We start from the raw sequence: 7505 nt of genomic DNA on the forward strand, positions 1-7505 counted from the left end.
AAAAGCTTTTAAGTTTAATTAGGTCCCACTTGTTTATTTCTGTTTTAATTTTCATTACTCTGGGTGGTAGGTCAAAAAGATTTTGCTGTGATTTATGTCAAAGAGTGTTGTGCCTATGTTTTCCTCTAAGAGTTTTACTGTGTCTGGTAAAACATTTAGCCTATAGTTTTTGCTTTAAATTTAATATCACTATTAAAAATGTGTGGTCTACATTAATATTTAATCATTTACTTTTCTCACATTTTCTGTTTTATTGCTTGATAAATAGTTTATAAATTTGCCTGATCCATATTTGTATCTACATAAAACTCTAAGAAGAGTAAGTTTATGTACTAAATATATAATAAAAAATTTATCAAAAGCCCACTTTGCCATTAAGCATTACAGTGGAGAATCCATAAAAGAAAGGGTATGGCCTCTTTTTTCAAGTGTCATCTAATCCTTTGGAGATGTAACAAGGATTCATAAAAGTCAATACCAATTATCATTCTGTATATTAATGTGTATATTTCTAATGAAATTTAGGTTAAAAGAGTAATCATAGCTAGGTGGTTCTAACCAAGGTGATCCTGAGGTTAATGAATTTTGCAAAGCGTACATGGTTGGCTAGTTGTAGTATAAGTGCCATCATCAACCAACACTATTTGTTTCCAAAAATAGTATCAAAAACGGGCATATCTCCAAATCAGTCCATAATTAATGGCACCAATCTCTTCTGGAATACTGGAATTTACTTAAAAATAAACATTACAGTAGCCTCCACTGCACATTAAGATGCAATTGTCTTTAAGATTTGAAAGCTGATTCATTGTGTGACCTTGGGCAAATCATTGCCTTTCTATTTGTAAGATTTTCTTCCTATTTTTAAAGAAGAGATTATAGTCTTTGCCCTGTGCAACCCATAATGTTGTTTGGAAGTTCAAATGAAGCTCACAGTAAATATGCTTTGAAAAATGTGGTACACGAAAGAAATATATCTCTGTAAGATTCTCCTACAGAAAACCTCATGCTTGTTAGCTCACGATCCCCAAGTTTCCATCTGGTGCTGTGATATGCAGTAAGCAAAGTCTCTGTCTCTTTCAGTTTGTCTAATATTTTATCTAGAGCTGGTCAACATCGACTCCCATCTGTGCACAGTACGATTTTCATCATACACCACAAAGCTATTATATTCTGATATAACTTCGAGTAAGCACTTAGTACAGTAGGAACCTAAACGGGACTGGAAATTGAATCCACTGTTTCCATGAACCCTTATTTAATATCTGCAATGTGTCCAGCATTGTGCTTGTCACGGGGACACAGAGAAGACATTGCCTGCCTTTCTGGGTCTTTTCAACTAGTTGAAGAGAAAAGCAAATGAACATAGAATAACATCCTACTTTTAATATGATTATTTTAAAAAATGGATAAGGAAGAAATGTTTATTTTAACAAAGAGGTATTTGATTTAAAAGGTTACAACAGGACTCTTAATGTTGATTTATGTCAGTTTTTCAAACAAATGCTTATTTGAAAAGTAAAGTTCCTATTAAATGTTACCCGCTAGAGTATATTTCAGCTCTAAAAGAATTGTTCTTTAATTTGATTCACTTGACAATGTCCTTTCTAGCAGTCACATTAATAAGCTTCTCAGAGAGCTCATCTCTTCTATTGAATTAAAGTGATATGTTTTGGTCTATACTACAGTTTAAGGTGGGACGTTAGGACAATGTCCCAAATAGTTTAATCAAAGATTTTCATGCATATAGAATTGTATATACCCACTGTGCAGGTGCATTTCTAATAGATTTTGTATAATATTAAGACCATCTATTAATTTATTATAAATAGGCCAGGAAACCATCCATTTATTTGCAGACACCTAGTAATTGCTGCTTCAGTTGCCTTTGCTGAAAGGCCTTAAGGAATCCAAAGTTAAAACTTTATTTAATCTACAATAATTAGTAATTTGAGAAATTTAAAAAAAAAGTTTGTTAGGCCTGAAAGGTCCCAGGAGTCTTCGACCCTGAATAGATATAACAACGCATATATATATATATATATATATATATATATATATTTATATATATATTTTTTTTTTTTTTAATCTAAGAAGCACTGATGGCAGCAACTGTACAAATACGTGGAAAGGAGAACACCATATAACAAGACACAGATGCAGTATAAAGAAGTAAAGACAGATAATAAGACAGAGATTTTGATCATCTCCTCTCATGAGTTGATGAGAAAGCTAAATGTATAAAACCAAACACATAGGCAAACCAAAACTCCATGCTATTTTCTGAACAATAGGGTCACCTGAGAGGTACTAAGAGAGAGCCCAGGTACTCTTAGAGTCACTGCATCAAACACAAAGAGAGCAAATCAGTACAGACAGTCCATAGGCTCAAGGGAATATGTACATTACCAGACACTGAGGCAATGTTAGCTATGGTGCTGCTAACCAACTGTGCCTGTCCTCACCAGAAATCTCCTCTGAGGTAATTTCAATTTTTTAATGACTGTTTTTCCAGGTGAGTAAGTCAGATTTTGAAGCAAAGTATACCTGCATACCTATAATTAGGGACTAAGAATGACATTTCCCTTGACATATATATGTCATAAATAAGAATACATTAATGAAATCAGAACTAACCATGTCCCTATAGGGGAAAAATTCTTTCCCTTATGTTCCTAGGAATTCTAGAGGCTATAGAAGGAGCATATTCCATAAGCCCAAGTGCCCAGGTCCAGCCACCACATAAATGGACAACACCCCAGGAAAGTTCTGTAAATCTGGCTTTAATTACAGAAGTCTCCACACCATCACTTCATATGGCTTTTCTGTATTAATTCAGTAAATTTGTATTGTTTTCCAACATTGTGCCAGGCATTGTTCTTATGTGCTGGTGAAACTACCATGAAAAACCAAAGTCTCAGAACTCAGGGACTTACATTCTAGTTAAAGGATGAAGATTATAAATATTGCAATGAATATGATGAAGCTACTAAGAAAAATGGGGGGAGTAAGGGAGTGAGTGATATAGGAGCTCATGGAAGAGTGTCTAATAAGGTGTCATTTCAGGAATAATTTAAATAAACTGAAAGAAAGAGCCATGCAGTATCGGAGAGAAGAATTTTCAAGGCAGAAGAAATAAGTTCAAGGGCCCTGAGGCAAGAAACTGCTCAGCCTGTATGACTATGAGGAAGAGTGCTCAGGTTGGTCTAAAGTCAGCAAAGAGAACAGAATGAATTGGGACTGGAGGAGACAATGCAAAACAAGTGATGTAGACCTTGTAAACCATGCATTGAACTTTTGATTTTATCAATGCTTTGAGTGAGGTGAAAATTAAATAATCAGACACACTTTAAATGAATTGCTCTGCCTTTTGAATGATGAACAGTGGGTAAGTGTCCAAGATGGAAGCTGCGAGTTAGTTGGAAGACAATTACAGTAGTACAGGTGAGAGCTATATGGCTTCCATTGGGTAGGTAGGTGACATGGTTGGACTAGACAAGATTCTAGGTATATTTAGAGGCTGTTGGATGGACTGTGGTGTGTGTGAGAAAGAGAGGGAGTAAGGGATGATTCTAAAGCTTTTAGTCTGAACAACTGGAATAATGGAGCTGTGTTGGAACAGATGGGTGGAAATTAAGTTTGGTTTTGAACATATGAAGCTTGAGATGTCAGTTGAGCGTCTAAATGGAAATTAGTTAGGCTGTTGGATATATGAGTCTGGAGTTCAAGGGAGAAGTTGGGGCTGAAGTTATAAATATGGGAGTCATCAGTATACATACAATAATTAACATAGGAGTGAGTGCACCAAAGGAAAGAAATGCCAGCACTGTCATTTAAAGAAGATAAAGACAATTAGTATATGATCATGGCATTTCTCTCATTGAGGAGGATGTTCTCAAAGTATGGTAAACCAGTTGTTTTGCCATATTCAGCACTAAACCATGTGTAGATAGGCAATTAGCAAGTCACTTTCATAATGACGTGGAACACCGAGGCATTACTGACCCCAATACACTGAGCTAGTTACTCTTTGGCCAGTACAAATTCATTAACATTTTGGAAATGATTAAGGCACCATAGTGTCTTAAAAAAAAAAGAAACACGATACAAAATCTTCTTGATACAGACAGTGATGTGAGGAGTCAAAGTTGCTGTTGCATTTGTTTAATGTGCAAGAAGTTTTCTTTTTTTCCAAACTATCCAAAATTTTAGGTGTCAGTTTCCATTGCTCTAGTTATAGAAATATCCAGCTATGATTCAACGAAGTCCATTCCTTCAGACATGAGTGGTAGAGAAACTGTTACGCCAAAAATTCAGACCTTTTTTATTTCATAAGAACTTGTTTTAAATATTTTTATAAAGGAACTATTAGGAAAGCCTAGTCATAAAAATATCCATATAATACTAGTAAAATTGCTTCTTGTTGCTTTATATCATTAGGGAAATCCCAAACTACTAGAAGAATGAGAATTACGGTATCTCACTTAAAGGCTATTGAGTCACATGTACTTTTCACAATATGGTTTTCTAGGATAAATGACATGAATTTTTAAATCTTTCATTTAAAATTTTGCATTTTCATTTGTTGTTGTGTTAATATGAAAATTATCCCTGGCAGAAGCAGACCACAACAGTATTTTAAGGAAGAAATTGAAATTAGGTATATGTGCCTGCTAATGCTCTGAGAATAGTGCTAACTACATCTGCTAACTAAATCTGTAAATTAGAAAATCTTTGGTTTAGTGATCATATCAGCCTTAAGGAACTGCAATTTAAAAGAGATTCGATGTATTTCTAACAACTGCTTCCAAAACTACTGATAGAAGAGGAAATGAATGCCTATTATCTTGAAAAATGTCTGAGATTTTTTTCATGGTAATATTTTGATCCTTTTTTCATTCAGATGACATTGAATCAAACATAGGGTATCATAAAATATCACTTTTGCAAGTTTAAATAATATATTCTCACAATCTCTATCCACTGAATCATTATCTATCCAACTCTTGTTTTCTGAGATGCTGATATATTTGTCTAGACTTAAAACTACGAATATACTAAAAAGTAGCCCGGCATTTAGATAGTCTTAACATTTCCATTTGTGGCCTAGTGATTTTTTAAATCAAAACTAGTGTCTAAAGTTATTGAAATTCATTACTTTGCAAAGGCTTAAAATAATGTAAATGTGAAAGACCATATTAAAAATGCAAGCTTTCACATGAGTCTTTTTCACTTTTTAGGAGGATACACAGAGAAATCAGCATTAGAGTTTTCCTCTAGCAGGAAATAAAATTGCATAGTCTACTTGATGCAGTGCTTTCTAAAACAGCATATTTAACTACTTTATGGAGTTGGATTTCTGGATGATATTGGAAAGGAATGACTATTGGACTACACATCACTATGCATAGATTGCCGTTTATAGGTACAAATAGAAAATATGGAAAAGTAACTTTATGTACACATAATTCATTTTATCTGTTCCTAATAAAAGCATCAAGTACCAATAGTTCGTTATTTTCAGTTTAAGCTAGAAGTGGGGATTATAAACTCTTCATTATACAAATGTATAAATTCTCTTTAGAAAAATTCTTACAAAGGAATAACAGAGAAAGATTAAACTAATAGGTACCCTATGTGGTCAGTATTGTCCTCATTTTATTCTTGTATTCAGTATGTTGTGGACTCGCAAAATCAAGTCATTAGGACACTGTCTCAGTTCATGACGTCAGGGCTCCCAACTCAAATGCGGGTTCTTGTCATTACTCTAACGAAGGCCTCAGTTTTCTTGGAGGATAAATGGATTCCTATATATTTTTATAACCTCTCCAGGACATAACATGGTTCCTATATGATTAGAGAAGAGCAGTTCCAGTAAATTGTATTCATGATGCAGCATCTGCTATTAAAGTCTCCCAATTTTCTATTTCTAAAAAAAAAAAATGGTACAGAATATTGCATAGTTCTGCAATTTGCTATCATTAGGATGTAATTTCAGCAATATATACGCACGCATGCTGAACAGTGGGAAACAAGGGCATACTTCCAGAAAACAAATAATTCTGGCTTGTATACACCTTGCATCTAAGAAATTGAAAGTAGTTAAAATAAATGAAATTTTAAACCCAGAGACAACAACCTGTAACTTACAGCTACTGCTTTCTTTAGAGAAGTGAAGTAAATTACATACAGAACAAGAAACTGGCTCTGTCTGGATTATTTGAAGAGTGAGAGGAACATTCTGAATACACACACACACACACACACACACATATATATATATATATTTTACTACTGAAATATGGAGGTCATATTACTCATTACAAAATGAGAAAAAAAAGTATACTTGACCAAAATTTCCCACACCATGTCTATTTTATTCATTTGATTTTACTAAATAATAATAACCATGATTTATTTATTGCCCTCTGTATAATATATGTGCTATGTAAATTAACCCACTAAATCATTACAACATCACTAAGTGTTATTTACCATCTCACAGATCAGGAAATGGGCATGGAAATTTAGGTAGCATGCCACGGATCACACAGTGAGGATCTGGGGTTAATATTCTGCTCTGCTAACTTTAGAGGTAGCCTGTGAACTTAGAAGGACTCCCCATTAGACAGGCCGGCATCTATCTGATTGGTTGTCTACAGTCTATCTTCAGAGACACCAAGATTCTCCCATGACTGATAAGGACTCACTTTCTTTCACTGTATTAGCGTGAATCTCCAACCTTGGTATAAGGAGAGACTTTAAAACCTGCAGTGATTCTTAAACTGTTAGTCAAGCTACAAGAAAAATGATTCCATTGGTAACAGCACACTTACAGGCCTGACTATCCTATGTAAATCACACAGCCTTGATTTATTGCTATTTCAAGTATTGAGAGAAATGTCTTGTTTCTTTCTCAGAGACAAAAGAAATTAAGAGGTGGTAGGGTTAAAGATGTCTGTTTTTCAATTTAAATTAGTTGGCAATTTGCTCTTAAAACTTATTGTTCTTTCACTAGAGCTGTGGAAAGGAGAACAATGCTACCGGTTATAAAGTTTCTGTTTTTCGGCAAATTTGGCAGGTAGGTCCGAAGAGACTCATCCATTAGGGGAAACTATTTATCAATGCAAAGAAAATCACTTTTCAAACATATTGAAGCAAGGCCTGAAGCTGCAATGTATTCATATAGAGAGAAACCAACTCTAATGCGGGCATTTAATGGATGGTCAAGAAAGGGCAATAGGGCTTCCCTGGTGGCGCAGTGGTTGTGAGTCCGCCTGCCGATGCAGGCGACACGGGTTCGGTCCCGTCCGGGAAGATCCCACATGCCGCGGAGCGGCTGGGCCCGTGAGCCCTGGCCACTGAGCCTGTGCGTCCGGAGCCTGTGCTCTGCAACAGGAGAGGCCACAACAGTGAGAGGTCCACGTACAGCAAGAAAAATAAAATAAAATAAAATAAAAAAAAAAAACAACACAGAAGGCGGGAGAAGGAGAAGACGGTGGAAG

The sequence above is a fragment of the Lipotes vexillifer genome, unplaced genomic scaffold (assembly GCF_000442215.2).
Source record: "Lipotes vexillifer unplaced genomic scaffold, Lipotes_vexillifer_v1.1 scaffold116, whole genome shotgun sequence".
Lineage (NCBI taxonomy): Eukaryota > Metazoa > Chordata > Mammalia > Artiodactyla > Lipotidae > Lipotes > Lipotes vexillifer.